At 30.4% G+C, this 16626-nt stretch overlaps 1 protein-coding gene across 2 annotated transcripts in view; it reads left to right on the forward strand.

Annotated features, from left to right (window-relative positions):
* The first annotated feature begins 10420 nt into the window (after nt 1–10420).
* The window catches only part of LOC107438714 (transcriptional activator cubitus interruptus-like), a 94907-nt gene continuing 88701 nt past the window's right edge, over nt 10421–16626 (forward strand). The window contains exon 1 of one of the 2 annotated variants that reach the window (XM_043045727.2): nt 10421–10627. The gene's annotated coding sequence lies outside the window, so the exon portion shown is untranslated. The remainder of the gene's footprint in view (nt 10628–16626) is intronic. The other variant, XM_016051048.4, reaches the window with a different exon arrangement.

The raw sequence follows: 16626 nt of genomic DNA on the forward strand, positions 1-16626 counted from the left end.
ATTTAAAACATTAAGTATGTACAGAACCAGAATATTAGTGTTGTAAGTAAAATTTACCAAAAAATGATGTCGATGTGATTAATCGTATTCGACTTAACCTTAGATAAAAACTTAGATAACTACCGACAACAAAAATTAATAATCTCACAGCATAAAGTTTAAACACAGCACTACTTAATCATTCATTTTTTAACACAGCGATCATGGCGATAAACCAATCGCATGCTGTTAACTTAGTATTCTCATGTTACATCTTTCTTTAGTAATTTCTTTATTTTTCATCACCATGTTGGTTACGAAAAATGTTAGGAGCTTGTGCATTAATCGAGATCAACAGCTGATTCGCTTTTTTTTTTTTTTTTTTACTCTAATAAATTCAGATTTGGAAGATATATCTTTCAATAGCGATTTTAAACAGTAATACCTTTCTCTTGTGCTGAAAAAAATAATCAATAAATAAATAAGTTTATAAGTTTTTTTCTTGTTTTTTTCTGAAATAAGAAACTGGAAAGTATTTCATCTTGATAGTGTATTAATGAGGGTAAATAAAAAAATGGAAGGTCACGTAGTCAAAGTTGCAGTTGAGTTTCTTTTTTAGTGCGAAAAAAAAATTAAGTAGCTATCAGATTACATCGGAAACTGCTCAGGGGCGATTAAAAGATACTATTTCAAGTTTGAAACTTGATAACTAACTCAAAAATAAAAATTTGCTCTGCTCCACGTTTGAGGCTATGAATAATTTACACACTTATTTATTTATAATTATTTTTTTTAAAAATAAATTCACTTCTAACTGGAAATGAATTCGAAAAAAACAATGTTCAATCATTGTGAACATACTTCACGTAAACCGATCGTAGCAATTTTGTTGAAGTTAGTATTCTAATTTTGTTCTTTAATATATATTGTTGCGTACTAATATTTTATTTTATCACTGATGGTGAGCAATCTATCCACAAAGCGGAAAGAGCTGCGCATTGACGTAGCTGAGATTTTGTCACCCGGGGCGAGATTTTCCAATCCAGCGACGTTTAACGACTCGATTTCCTGCTAGACATTTGTTTGGAAAAAAAACTTGATTCTTGACGTTTTTTTTAGTTTAGTTAACAAATTTTAAAAGAAATAAAAGTTTGCATTACAATTGCAACCAACTTCAACCAAGAGAAGAGTCTCCAAAAAAGAGAACGAGTCATTTAAGGCCGCTGGATGGCAAATTAGCGTTGCGGTCTTTCAATTTACCACCGTTGTACTTTAAAAATCACTTTTTTTAAAAACTTCTTAAAAAGAAATAAGTTTTTTGTCTGTCGTAAAGTTCACTTTAAGTAATCCGTTGATATATTTTTGGAATTTCTTAAAATTTTGTTACTAACGTTAGAAGGTCTATCCAAAAAGGATTTGAGGCATCGAGGATTTGTAATCTCAAACCCCGTTTAGAAGACAAATTGGCTTCTGGATCAAGCTTTGGGATTATTCTTGCAAAGGCAAGAATAATCCCAAGGTATGACTTTTTGATGGCACTCACCCGCATTTAAGCAACAAGAAAAGAAAAACAGTGAATAACTCACACGGTAAAGCCACCGACAAGGAGATTTTAACCCAGAATACGTCGATCAGGATGATATTTTACGTAACTCTGTAGTCAATGCGAACAAGGAACAGTATTCAAATCGCCCAACCGCAGTCGAGATTACGTACCTGGTCCCCTCATTGAGAAGCGAGCACTCTATCCCTAAAGATGCATAATATAAGCAAAATATAGGAGAAAAGACGGATACATTTTCATGTAATGATCAGATTTTCAACAATCCTGGGTTCCAGAAGCCCGCTAACCATATACTGAATAGTTATTTTATTTTTTATTTTATGACCGCCGTTGAACAGCCAACCCAATTTTTGGGTTTACGACTACTAATGTTCAACGCCGTAGCCTTGTAATTTTGAACCAATCCAGAAGACAAGGAAACTACTGGATCAGTACCCCCCAGAGGTTTTGATTTGTTATGGGAACATGGAGGACTTTGAGACTCGACAGATTTAATGCATCAGTCACCATTTACTACACTGGGAGTCTTCGACCGGCGGGGACCGAACCCACGAACTCTTGGTCATGGGACCGGCACCCCACCGACCAGGCTACTCCGGCCAAGTAGCGACAATTTATCAGAATTATTGTTGCACCGGACCTGTGGACCGGCTACAAGGGGAGTATTAGTTGATTATATAGTTGATTATGGCAGTAAATGGAAATCATTTGTCATAATTGGATGTTAATATGTCAAACCATCGTTACTTAAGTTAGATAAGGGGTTTGGTGTTTACCAATATCTTCTAGTGGTTCCATCATGGTGTTGTTCATCGCTATCATGAGAAACAAACTTATCTAATTTGGCTTACTGCCTTAGAACAAGATTAGAAACTTATGTTAGCGCAAATTGATTGCGTACCCTATGTTGGTGTTTTAGTTATTTAACATAATTAGGTCCATATTGTTTAGTTTGCACCTTGAGATAGTCACAGAGTGCTGCCGTTAGTGTTTGTTTATTACTAATTAGTCCTAACCTAAACTACGTGGTCCCACTAGACCTGAAAACTCAAATTTTCAATTAGGTAGTTTTAGTGGCCGGTAGACTTTAATAACTTAGTAGCCACTTTTTCCTCAAACATAATGAGTTGGTGACCGATATCGATAGATCCTTTATTTAATATTCAGTTTTTGCACACCTTTTTTTGCTAAGATTCAGTTATATTAAAAAATAATAATAATCTACGGCTATAAAAATTTAATTCAGCAAAAGAATAATATAAATATGCGACAAAATTTAGTTAAACATACTGACTATGAAGAACTTAACTTAAAAATATTGGGGGAGGAAAAATAATTTAATGTATACTTTACTTCTACTTTGAAATATGTGAATTGTTAATGAACTCTTTTTTCACATGAATCTTTCCACCAAAAATTGATGAATTTTGAAAGATCAACATTTTGAATGGAGACATTGGGCATTTTAGTGAAAATTCTGTTTTCCAAGCGTCTTTATACATTTATGTACTTTTATCCATAAATGTTTAAACGATTTTCCATAAAACCTTTTTCAAAAGTGACCGGTTGTTTATTTAATTTAAGTCACCACTTTTTTTTTTCTCACCACGTGGCGAGTGGCTAGTGGTTTTTTTCAGTTATAGGTCCCACAATAGCTTGGCCGATGCAATAAAATCACATGTTTTCTGTTATACATTTGTGTCATGTTTTAACCTATTTATAAAATAATATAGGTATTAAGTTATCTAATTTTAGACTAGAATATACGTATCTATATTCTTAATGTTTATTGACTTCGTTAAAACATTTTTCTACACGCATTAATCCATTTTTGCCAATCATCTTTTTAAAGCGATAGTTCTTTTTTTTTTCTTTTTCAAAAAAGGAAAAAGTTGTAATGTGAATGCTTCACTGTCAGAATGTATTTTGCAGAAATAGAATAGCTGTGATATATTCTTCTTAAACCGTCTGTCCGTCACTGTCGTAAACTTACAAACATAGTGATTACTCTTTGCAATCCTTCTTCGGAAACTACGAACTGTTGAATAAATTAAAAACATATAGTTCTTTATTTGTTTAACAAAGTCTTCATTGCTCCAAATTATTTAGTAAGACCTAAAAGTTTAATAACTTTAGTTCGAATTGATTATCTTCACAACACTGCTTGAACACAACTATCATGAACTTAGGATAATGACTACTTATCTGCAATCCTTTTTTGCAAACCACGAACTAATAAATTCAAAGCATAGTTTTATTTGATTAACTGCGTGCTCAATGATCTAGTTCGAACAAAAAATAAAATCGTTTTCACAATAATAATAAAATAAAAACCTTGATCTCTTCCATCTAGCTCGCCTTCCCACTTCATCTGACAAGTTAACCTATGCAAGTCATTCACGCCTCTCCACTGCCATAGCTGTACCGACGCCAATCACTTGCCATTTTGATGGATTCAAGCGAGGGGGGAATGGCGGCAAAAAACAATATTCAGATGCTTTTCTCGCTTTTTCGGCCCCTTCAGACCTCGTGTCTGTTTTCTGCCAAATACTTTTGATATTTTGTTCTGAGAAAATTAATACAACAACTTTGCTCCAAGAGCTTTTTTAAATTTACCCTCTGCCAGGTATAAGCCGAGACTTCTAACCTGACTTAAGCCATGGATGTTATAAATCAAATGGAAGGTATTTCGAAAAGGTTAACAACTCCTTTAGTCATCACGAGGCAAAAATCAGAAAAGGCAAAATGGATGATCGAAAAATTCTTCACGATGGAACAGCGGGATATTACTCGTAATTAATTGTTATTTCGGGAGATGGTGTGAGCTGAAAATAACAGCTTATTACGTGTTATATGCATGCCGCTAAGTTTTATATGGGTTCTGATCTATGATTTGGCATAATAACGCTCTTATAAGAGAAGAAGAAATGTGAGATTTCACTGGCGTGAAACTCACGGATAAAATAAAACAATTTGTATCTCAGTGTAGAAAGTGTGAATGATTTTGAAAAGGGCTACTTAATTCATCCCGAAACCTGCGACGGTAACTAAAAAAAGAAAAAAAAATCAATTAATTTTGTGTGGCAAGGTTATATTTAGCCACAGATACAAAGGATTTAATTCAATTTTAACCCTTAATCTACAGATTTTCTTTTCTTCCTCTGATCATTTGTCAATTCACGTAACGGATTTATGACATTTAAGTTGATCTAAGTAGCTGTATAAATTTGAATCTAACTTGAGAAGCAGTTAAACTCCCTTCTTGTGGCACTTTTTTCAAGTTAGGCTAAGATGGCTATTATTCTAACCTGAATCATCTGTGTTTGAATCTAGCACAAACACATATATAAATAGCCAATTGGTCTCTGAGATCCGCCAAATGCTTTGCAGCGTGGAGATAGAATATTCGAATCACATCGTACTCTTGGCTGTATCTTTCTGATGTCTTTCTCGAATTTTTGCTACTTCAGCTTTTAATGCAGTTTAACTCCCTTCTTGTGGCACTTTTTTCAAGTTAGGCTAAGATGGCTATTATTCTGACGTGAATCATCTGTGTTTGAATCTAGCACAAACACATATATAAATAGCCGATTGGTCTCTGCGATCCGCCAAATGCTTTGCAGCGTGGAGATAGAATGTTCGAATCACATCGTAGTCTTGGCTGTATCTTTCTGATGTCCTTCTCGAATTTTCGCTTCTTCAGTTTTTAAAGCACTGAGATGTAAAGCAGTGCCCTTCTTGTGGCACTTTTTTCGAGTTTAGCAAATCTGTAGAAAAGAAAGCCCGGAAACTTTGCTTCAGAATTGCTATTATTCGGTCCTGAATCATCTGTCTCTGAATCTAGCACAAACACACATATATATAAATGGCTGATTGGTCTCTGCGATCTGCAAGACGCTTTGTAGCATGGAGATAGTGTTCGAATTCTTGGATGTATTTTTCTGATGTCTTTCTCGAATTTTTGCTTTTTCAACTAATTTTAATTTCAATTTCTCTTTAACTTGATTGCAATGGGCGCACATATGTATGAGCAACTATGAATAAAGAATAAGTAAATAGTTTATTTTGAATTAATAAGATATTCACGTCTACTTATAAACTTTTGTTTTTAATTTTGCCAACATTTAAGAACATCACCGTTCGACTACCGGGTTTTATATATTTGTTATATAAGCGCAGATAGCCAAAATAATTGTTAATCAAATTTATAAAATCGAAAATAAAATTTTAAATCGTAAAATTTGTTACATCTTTAAATATTGCAATAAATCTAATACCAATCTAAACCAATAAATCTAAATATTACTTTAAATTTTGCAAATGGGAGATAGTTAACTTACAAGACAGTTTATAACAGTTTTAAAGAAACTTCTTAACGGTGGTTGTTAAAAACATTTCAGTTCATAATATTTCCCTTTTTTAAATGTAGGGCTATGTGACTTTAAAAATTTATTTGCTTCCTCTAAAGATATGGATGATAAGTAAAAATTCAAGTTATTTTTTAAAAATTCCGCTTTCGTCAAGAAGTGTAAAAACTCAAAAGTATTGATATAACCCAAAAACAATTCAATTAAATTGTTTCGTTTATTTTTCGCATGGTTTTTCTTCTAATAATATTTTTATTTATTTATTTATTTACGACTTCAATAAATGTCTCTATCATTACGTCTAAATTTCGTAACTCAATAAAAAATTTTAACGTTGAAATCATCGAGAAGGGAGCAGACGTATTTCTGACATCTGATGTCGTTTTTCATGTCTTTATAAAATTAACTCTCTTATCGAATTCCTTAAAATATAACATCTTTTTATGGCTGCTATCTACGTGATGATAGAGTTTAATGGCGAGTGCGCCAACTAAGAGATGTTTTATTGAGAAGGCAAAATACAAGTCTTGCATTTAATAATATTTTAATGCGTGTTTCTTATCCACTACCACAATATTATTATTTTTTTTAGTTTAAATTAACATTAATTTTCTTTCTTTTTGAGAATGCAATTTGAATTAATATAGAATACACTTCTCTGTTAACCCTTTACCGGAATACGACCCCATGTTTCTTTTTTGGAAAATGTATTTAAATCAATTGTTTTATTTTTCGAAATTTAATGTGGAAAAGCAAGGTATTCGCTTTCATTTAAAGCTGGGTTGGCAAGGTTTAGGACAGAGAGGATTAATCCACAGTTTAAACCCTGGTTTAAACCGTCCTGTCCAAAACCCCTTTGTCCAAAACTGTCTTAAACTGTCCAAAACCCTTTTACTCAAATTATGTCACAATTTTATCTGAACAATATTTAAGAGGTAAAATAAACATAGAACTAATAACATATTGATAATTAAATATACCAGAGAATATTTGTTTTTAAAAGTATAATGTTTTATTAATATTGTTTGACTCTTCAATTTAAACAATGGAAGATTAATCAGTAATCAAGCTCAATTGGTCCTCTCATTCAATAGTACATAACTGAAGTTTGGCCTTGCCATTCAGGTTAAAATATTAGGGACTAAGTGCCTGGTTCGTCATAAACAGGTTTATTTATCTATAGTACTATTCAAGAATACTTTTATTTCATTATGTTCAATTCTGATACATCACCATTGTCAGTAACTGAAACTGATGCTATGCCCTTCAAAACTGTTAATACATTTTTCAGTTATTTTGTATTTTCAATTTAAACTAATATATGTATATTTAAAAAACATTTTTTTTAAAAATGGATGTCTTTTTTATCATCCTGTGATGCAGAAATTATAACATTTTTTTAAAAAAATATTGTGAAAAATAAAAAAGGTTAATTTTTTGAACAAATTTAGTATTTTTTTTTAAGAAAAATTATTATTTTGTAATATTGCCATTTTTATCCTTATGCAAAAATATTATTTATCAGTATTAAAAGCATATTTTTATTTAAAGGATTAGTTATTCACTTTTGTTGTTCAATGAATTGTGGAGCTTCAAAAATTATAAACCTTTTCCTATTATATTATATTATTTTCTTTTAATAGTAAATTGTATAAAAAATATCAAATATTTATTGATACATGTAATTATTATGTGTACAATGGTTACACCTATAGAATTTTTACCTTTCACCAAAGTTCAAGGTTTTGGACACTTTAAGACAGTTTAGGACAGTTTTACCCAGTTTAAGACAGTAAAACCCACGTGTCCTGTCCAAAACCAGTTTAGGACGTCCAAAACCCCAACCCTGATTTAAAGTTATAATAATAAAAATATTTATATTTTGATTTGAAATCACACGGCTACGATATTTTAAAATTAAAGAAGACGCTATATCGGGGGAGAAACTTTTCATGACAAATTTTATTGCCCTTCCATTGGTATTTTAAACTGTAAAACTTAGAGGGTAAGTACAAGTAAACCTATAGCAAACCATGAAGTTTCATAAGCTGTAAAAATGATTTCGAAACATCGAAATGATAACAAATTATGACTGGAATACTTCTTCGTTGCGTAATCCCGAGTAATTCTGCTATAATTTGTTTACATTTTGATACAAATTATGACAGAATTACTTCTCCATTGCGTAATTCTGTCCTTGTTTTGCATTTTGATGCAAATTATGGCAGGATTACTTCTCCATTGCGTAATCCTGTCCTTGTTTGCATTCTGATACAAATTATGACAGGATTACTTCTCCATAGCGTAATCCTGATTAATCCTGCTCTTGTTTGCATTTTGATACAAATTATGACAGGATTACTTCTCCATAGCGTAATCCTGCTCTTGTTTGCATTTTGATACAAATTATAGCAGAATTACTTCTCCATTGCGCAATCCTGCTGCAATTTGTATGCATTTTGATTATTATTATTTATCATATAAATACTTTTTACATTATTAAAAAGTGTTGCGTATTCGCAACTTTAATTCGGAATGGGTTGAAGTATTTAACTTTTTCTCTAGGCAGTCCTTTTAGCTCCTTTTTTTAAGGACAGTTCTTTTCTTTTTTGTTTGTTTGTTTTTCGTATTTTTTCTTCTTCAAAAATACATTAGAGAAACGGAACATTGTCCATGTCCTACCTACAACACCTAGGCTTTTTGTAAATATTTTTCTAAATCTAAATATTTTTTTTAAAAAAAATAATAAAAAGCAAATAAACTAAAAGCAAATAATAAGTGGGAAAAACAACTTTACCTTTGGGACTTTGAAATTACTTTTAAAAGTAATTAACGCAGAAATCTTAAAAATAATTCAAATTTCTTTTTAGTTTCTCTTAATTTTTTTTTTTCATGATGCTCTAGCTCAGTGGTTTTCAACTGGCGGCCCGCGAAGCTTTTTTTTGTGGCCCGCGAACTAAAATATATTAGTTGTCATTTTTTTGTGGACAATTTTGGTAAAAAATCTATATGAATTTAAAATACTTTTCTCGTTAATAAAAACCTAATTTCTTTGTTTCTGTGAAATTTGTCATACCAACGGTGCAAAAAAAAATTATTTCTCAGGTTTTGCATCCAAGAAAATATTTATTCAAATACAAAAATAATCGTATATGTTGCTCTTTCTTATTTAATTTTTTTTTGTATTTTGTGAATATAATTTAGCATGTGTGTATCAGAAATTTTCTCGAAGAAATTCTCAGAGTTAACTTTTTGAAACCACTCATTTTGGACGAAAATATTTACACACACATTTGTAAATTTTAAATGTAAATATCTATTCTCTGGTGGTTGCAGCAGACAAACCTCAATTTCGTCATTGAACATTTTGTGTGCTACTAGTATGTAAGTTTTAATAACAACCTTTTTAAAGTTTTATATCTTAACAAATAGATATCTGTTGCACATTATTTGTTTAATACATGGGTGCACATTAAAGTTATTGTAGCCCGAATTTTTTATATAAAATTAAATATTTTTATAACTCTCCTTCTTATTTTAATTTGTAATTCAATACTCTTGCTTTGTACAACTTGGTAAAAATCTGATAGTAATATTTAATGTTCCTTCAAATGTAAAAGAGTCCTACATAAAATTTTGATAAAGTTGCGGCCCGCCATTTGATTTGTGTTTTTAATTGTGGCCCCCGGCCTCATGTAAGTTGGAAACCCCTGCTCTAGCTCTAAAAATATTTCTTTTTCCCTTTTTTTTTAATATGTCTGTGTCTCGTATTGCCTCTATATACAGTATTCTTTTTAAAGCGTTACTTTTTTTTAAATCATGATTACTTTTTTAAAAATATACATTCCATTAAAAAAATTATGAATTCTTTTTAAATACTTTAGATTCCTTTTTTTAATTAAAAACTTTTTGCTTGAATTTTTAAAATTTGAAAAGAAATGCTTGCTTAGTCATTAATCTAAAGTCACGTATTAATTTTTGGTAAATAAAAAGTTTTGACTGTTAGAAGTTTGTATGAAAAATTATTGGAAAAATCATCTTAAACTCCTTAAAAGCTGGAATCAAATGAATAATTTTACATTATGCATCATTTTAATAACGCTAAGAAGCATCTAGTATTCTTCTTTAAAATGTGTATTCTATTTAATAGTTACATTCCTTAAAATGCATCCCATAGAAATACCAAAAGAACACGTTTCTTAGAATTTCCCTCATCGGCCTAGATAATGACCTATATTTCATAAAAAACGAGTATTAAAAAATAAATTCGGATATTTATTGATGTTTAGGTTCCATTTTAAAACAAACTTTCGAAGAGTAGGGTAAAATTTTATTATCGTATGAATCGAATATTTAACACTGGATATCTTGATATTAAGAATTACGAAATTCCTCCCAGACATGAATCCATATTGAGAAAATTGAGACATTTAGTAAATGTAAAAGAGGCCCCACTCCCATTCACAGAACGCATCTGCAAAAACAAACCTCTGGCTGTTGGCGCAACCAATTGGCGCCATCTTCGCCATTCGAGTAACCTTTCAGCCGGGAATTGGGAATCCTTTTTCAACATTCAGTTGATCCCCTGCCTTCGTACGTTGAATGTGTCCTTTGTTATTGTGATAGCGCATGCGTGTTATTAAGTGATAGCGTCTTTTATTTGACTTCGATCAAGTACTTTTGTGCGGTCTGGCTCAATGGATACGTCCACATCCAGGTAAGCCCCAAACACGTGGTTTTTTATTGGACGCGCGCTGCATTGTTAAGATTCACACCTGGACAGTTGCCAATAATTAATCCACTATTCTTTTCCTGCGATCGTCTGCCACAATATCCTACGCTTTGATTCTTTTTTTCTTGTATCGTCTGCTGCTGATTATATTTACAAATTTTTAACGAGTCAATTATTACTCCGTCTAATTAACATTCAGAACACATTAGCGGGACCAAGGGTGTCAGAGAACAAACGTTTCAATCAAAATTATCTCTGGCGAATGTCATTAAATTTATAAGCCTGATGATTTTTGCGATGCCGGCAGTTGTGTTTACGCTTCATAGCGTGTTGCCTCATCATTAAAGGGGGGCGGTGGTTAGGAAAGCAGATGTTGTAAGCTGATTTGTATGTGTCAGACTCTGTTATTATGTAGAAATGAATCGTTTTTCTACGATTGTATTTCGTGTTGTTAACTTGTAATTCTTGTAGCGACTGTCAATGATGTTCTTAATTGTCATTTGACAGATTCGTTTCTTATTCATATTTTAGTAATTTAAGTCTTGAGAGTGATTATTAACATAATCTTACACGTTCTTTTGGTTGAATCTTTTCAAATGAAAAATGAAACACTTCCGCGCAAATGTTCTTTACGCAATGTTTACAAAAAAAATAAATATTGATACAAATATGAAACGTATACTCGCCAAAATAATTATTCTTCAGATTTTCTTTCCTTTTCTCTTAACCTCTAATATAGTGTTTTCGCTGTCATCTTTCTCTCAAAAGTGGCGTTATTTGGCTTAAAAAGTACAGCAAAGTTTGAAGATTTATCAAACCTACAGAGTTTCTACTTATCCATAAAGCGTAAAATGCTAGTAGAGGAATGTTTCATTTTTATCCTCCCTTAAAAATTTACATTCCTAAAAAATACCTTTTTTTCTTTCTGATTATACATATAGATTTACTCAAGAAATTTCTAATATGTAAATACATATTATAATTTCAATATGTATTGAAAGTTTTGGATAGCTTATTTCTTCTAAATAAAAGGAAGAAGTGAAATTGATTTTACTACCTTGTTAATCCATATCTTATAATATAAATGTAATACTCGTATCTTAAAAGTGATAATTTAGATATTAATTAAATATTCACCCATGGATCGGTTGGTGCTACCTTTTACTACAGGTGCCGAGATCTAGACAGTAGTTAGAATAATACTCACTTATTTTTGAACAAAAATTTAGAGAGCTTGCTTCACGCTGATCAATGCGCAACTCCAGCCCGAGTTAAAAGTATGGTTTATAATACATATCGTAATTTCAATTAGCATTTCCTAGTATAGATTTTATGTTATTGTGTAAGTTCAGATAAAAGGATTTTTTTTTCTTTCCTAAATAAACATAGCTGCCAACTTATGAGTTGTTGAGTAAGAAAGTACTTGGTAAAAAGTTTCTCGACTGTTCGTAATTTCAAGGAGAAGATAGAATTCTCTAAAACTAAAACATACTGCCGTCGCGTTGAAACGTATCTACAAAGCTAATAAATTTTACATATTACATATGTTTGTATTATTGATGATTTATTCTTTGTGGATATTTCAGTTATTTTTTTTTCTTTAAAATTTTAAAAACCAAAACTTTACTGTAGTTCTAGAATGTTCAAATTATAAAAAAATATTCCGTAACTGCCGTACCATTTGGGAACTGTGCATCAATATTCACAATGAAATAAAATTATTTTTCATGAAATTAAGTCGACTCTGTAATTCGAATATAATTTGATGTAAATACATTTTTAAAACGGTGGACAGAGTTTTAGTAGTTATTTATTTACTCTTAAAGTAAACCAAACTGCAAGCAGTGCTACTTTCTTCTACAGTTATTTATGTTTACATCTTCTCACTAGGGAATATGTTCAATTAATTGCAATTTTTACCACGTTCTTTGTTTTTTATCATCCTTATATCAGAAATCTATTATTTTTTGTTATATTATGATACTAATAATTTTTAATAGAAAAATTATTAAGCCTTGTATTTACAATTTCATTAAAATGATCTCTGAACATTTTTTTGCCAATTTAGTTACAAATTTTTTTACTTTGTTTAGAGCTATTTTTCTTTTTTGTTTACTTTCAAGTCACTTAAAATTGCCATTGAAGCATTTTAATGATAAATCTTCCATAATTATTTCTTATCGCATCAACTCCATATAACTTTTTTTGTAAATTATGCTACTATTAAAAGGTCGAGAAAATAATTCATTCATGCTTTCGTATTTGTCAATTCAGTTTCAAAGTGAGATTTTGTATAATCGTTTGATGTGACAGCAAGTTTGTGGCCATTTGATTTAGAATGATTTTGACCATTATGATTAATAAGGCTTGGTAATTTCCCAGTGAAGGTTTTAAATGCTGGTCGAAGTTTGGTATCCATGAAATATTTATAAAATGAATGCTTTTTCTTCTTCTTATATTGTGTTAGAGAAACATAAGATAAGCATGTGATCTAATTTCGTCCATTCCGCAGTTGGAGTTGTGAAAGCTTTGTCCACACTTATGATTCATCAAAATGTATTTTATCTTAATTAATGAATAACTGCGTGGAACATTCATTTCTGCTGTCATGATTCACATAATAATATAATTGGGCTATTCTATACCCTGTGCAAGACGTGAGAACAAATGATAAAACATTTTTAGATTTTACTCGCTCATATTTGATTTGATACACTAGACATAAAGTTATTTGAATAGTGTTTTTTAAGTGATATCAACTTATTTATTTTTTCTTTTCTTTTTTATTAATGTTTCAACGTTTTATAATTTCCAGCCAGTTTATTTTATCAATTTAAAAAAACTTGTTGTTTAGTTAAGAACTGTGTATTCTGGATTTTTTATTAATGTAAATCCAATGTTTTATTAGGTTGAAGATTAGTTTCTACTGCAAATTTTATTTAAATATGATGGAGATTGAGCAATTATTTTAAATTTTTCGAATAACATTTTTCAATGAATATTTCAAAAGCAAATTGTTTTCATTTTGATTGTGAAATCTTTTTTCTTATAGCTTTTGATACCTACGTATTTATGAATAACTGCCGTAAATATATAAGACTCTGTCTTAAACCTATTAAAAAGAAAATTATTTTCTAAAACTACAGAATAGGCCTAAGCAAAGACATGACATTAATTATTATAACAATTTTCAATTGTGTTTTGTTTTTTTAATAATTAAAGTTAACTAGCAGTGCTATCAAGTTTTTCCAATTTGATGTGGGCCTTTCCCCCCTGGTTTGAATTACACTTATATGTTCGTTCGGAAGCATTTAAAAATAAGCTCACCATGAAATGAGTTGAAATATTGTGATATATTTAAAATTCTATATTAATATTACATAGTAAGCAATGTTTAAGAAAAAGAGGTGGGACTAAATTCTTAGATATTTCGAATCGGACTTGAGTCAACTATTTAAATGTATTTTGAATAAACTAAATCGACTCAAATCTAGTTTAAATCGGTGAATTCGAGTAAACATTATATAAATTTGTTGGATCTGTTATGCTACTCAACAACGGTAAAATAGCATACTGTTAGCATTGTGCATACTGTTAGCATACGGTTAATAGCATATTGTTAGCATTGTGTTAAGAAAAGAAGCATGCCTAAATTCCGAGGTATTTCTAATCGAACTGGAGTCACCACTCTAAATAAACCGACTCAACTCAAATTTAGTTTTAAATCAGTAGATTCGAGTAAACATAATCGAAATCGGTATGATGTGTTATGCTGCTTAACAATAGTCAGACGTGAGAAAAAAATAATAAAACTGAACAAAAGTGCAGACAATACAGAACTGAAGTATGGCTTAATTGAGGTGTTACTAATCAAACTGGAGTCGTCACTCTGAATAAACCGACTCGCCTAAAATTTAGTTTTAAATCAGTGAATTCGAGTAAACTTTCAGCGAAATATGTAAGGTGCATTATGTTACTCAACAGCACTAAAACTAGAGAAAAACAAACTAAGAAAACTGAACATAAGTACAGCAAGCACATTAATAACATACAGTGAGTTATATGTTTAAAAAGAAATGGGGTTAAATTCTAATGTGTTTTGAATCATAACAGTATGAATAAACTGAGTCGATTCAAAACAGCGAATACGAGTTATCGAAATTAGTAAGCAATTAATTAATTAGTCGTCAATAGTAGGTTACTATAGCAATAAAATAAAGAAAGAACCATCTATTTTTTTTACTAATGAATTATAAACTTTAGAATCCAGCTGCCGCCAGCTAAATTGTGAAAAAAATACGCCTAATAGTTTACTAAGAATAAATAGATAGCATCTCCGAAGATTACGATTTTCAAATTAGTTTATAACTCCTAAAGAGATACGGCAACAAAATAATTATACGGCGCAAATTCATCATATTGACATAAAATATTCTCAGGTGGAATACGAATGAAGCCTAATTTTTTTAAATTTATTCTTAATCACCTATCGTCTGAGCTTTAATTCGTAGAAATACTAACATTTTTAATGATAACTACACTAATCTGCCATCTCGTGTTAAGGAACTGCGTGCAGGAAGTGTAATAATCTTGTCTTTTTGCTGAAATCATTCCAAGGTTCAGAACAAGACGCTGTCATTCCCATCAAATCCATCATCCTTCATGTTCATTCACTTATCAAATATGATCTTATCAAACGATCGACCACTCGCGGTTAACAGTTATGGCAATAAACAAGGTCAAGTAATAAGAGTCAAATAGCCATAGCTAAATTCTGCTTAATTTTTTTTTAAATCTATTTTTTTATTTGAAATTTAATTCGATTAGTATTCGATTAGTATTGATTTGATTAGTTGTGTCTGATAAATGTAACAGGTTCCGAAAATTTTGTAGAAGTTGAAATATGCATGAGACTATTACCAAGATTCGTTCGCATCAACTGCTTTTCAGATTTGATATTTATATACATTATTAGAAAGGACCTCGCACTAATTCACTGCACAATTGGCTGAAAATTTAGTGTGTTGTAATTTAAAAATATTCTGATCAAAAGTTCTCATTTTGCACTAGTTGTAGTTTAAAAATATTCTGATCAAAAGATCTCATTTTGCACTAGTTGTAGTTAAAAAATATTCTGACCAAAAGTGCTCATTTTGCACTTGTTGTAGTTTAAAAATATTCTGATCAAAAGTTCTCATTGGCACTAAGTCCAAAAATAGATAGTTACCGAGATACGAAGCCTCTCGTAAATAGTAATTTTCAACTCTCCGAATTAGCATTAAAGAAGGGAAATTGACGAAATTAAATTTAAAACAATTTGTGTGAGATTATTTTACAACTAATTTAAAACATTTTTATGAGTTTATTTTAAAACTTTTACAGTTAAATTGGATAAATATATAATTGTTGTTAGCTTTTATTTTACGTTAAAAAAAAAANCTTAAAATTGTTAAACCATGGTTTTTACAAACCTGGAAAAATGAGGAAAATTTTTCAGGACTGCACTGTTTCACAAGTCGATTTGCCTAAATTTAAATTGTTGATATAAGTCGATTAAGTTAGTAGATTTTTCATCTTTAATTCAATGAGTTAAAGTGACAATTATTAAGTAATTATCCCATTCGTCTGTTGTTACTCTTCACGTTTTTTTTTTCTTTCTCCCAGTGCGTTTAACACAATCTTAAAATTGTTAAACCATGGTTTTTACAAACCTGGAAAAATGAGGAAAATTTTTCAGGACTGGAAAAGTCAGGGGAATTTGGAATTTCAGGAAAAAATTCTTATTTTTTTTTGTCATCCGATTCCATCTTTTTGTGCATTATTCTAATATATTTTTAATGTATATGTAGATAAAAATGTATATGTATATATATTTAAAGTTTATTTGATAATTATTAATTTTTGTTATATCATAAAATGATGAAAATAACTTCTTGAATGGAAATAAATGATCTAGTTAAACATTAATTTAGCGTGTTGTATTT

This window comes from Parasteatoda tepidariorum, chromosome 10, assembly GCF_043381705.1.
Source record: "Parasteatoda tepidariorum isolate YZ-2023 chromosome 10, CAS_Ptep_4.0, whole genome shotgun sequence".
Classification (NCBI taxonomy): domain Eukaryota; kingdom Metazoa; phylum Arthropoda; class Arachnida; order Araneae; family Theridiidae; genus Parasteatoda; species Parasteatoda tepidariorum.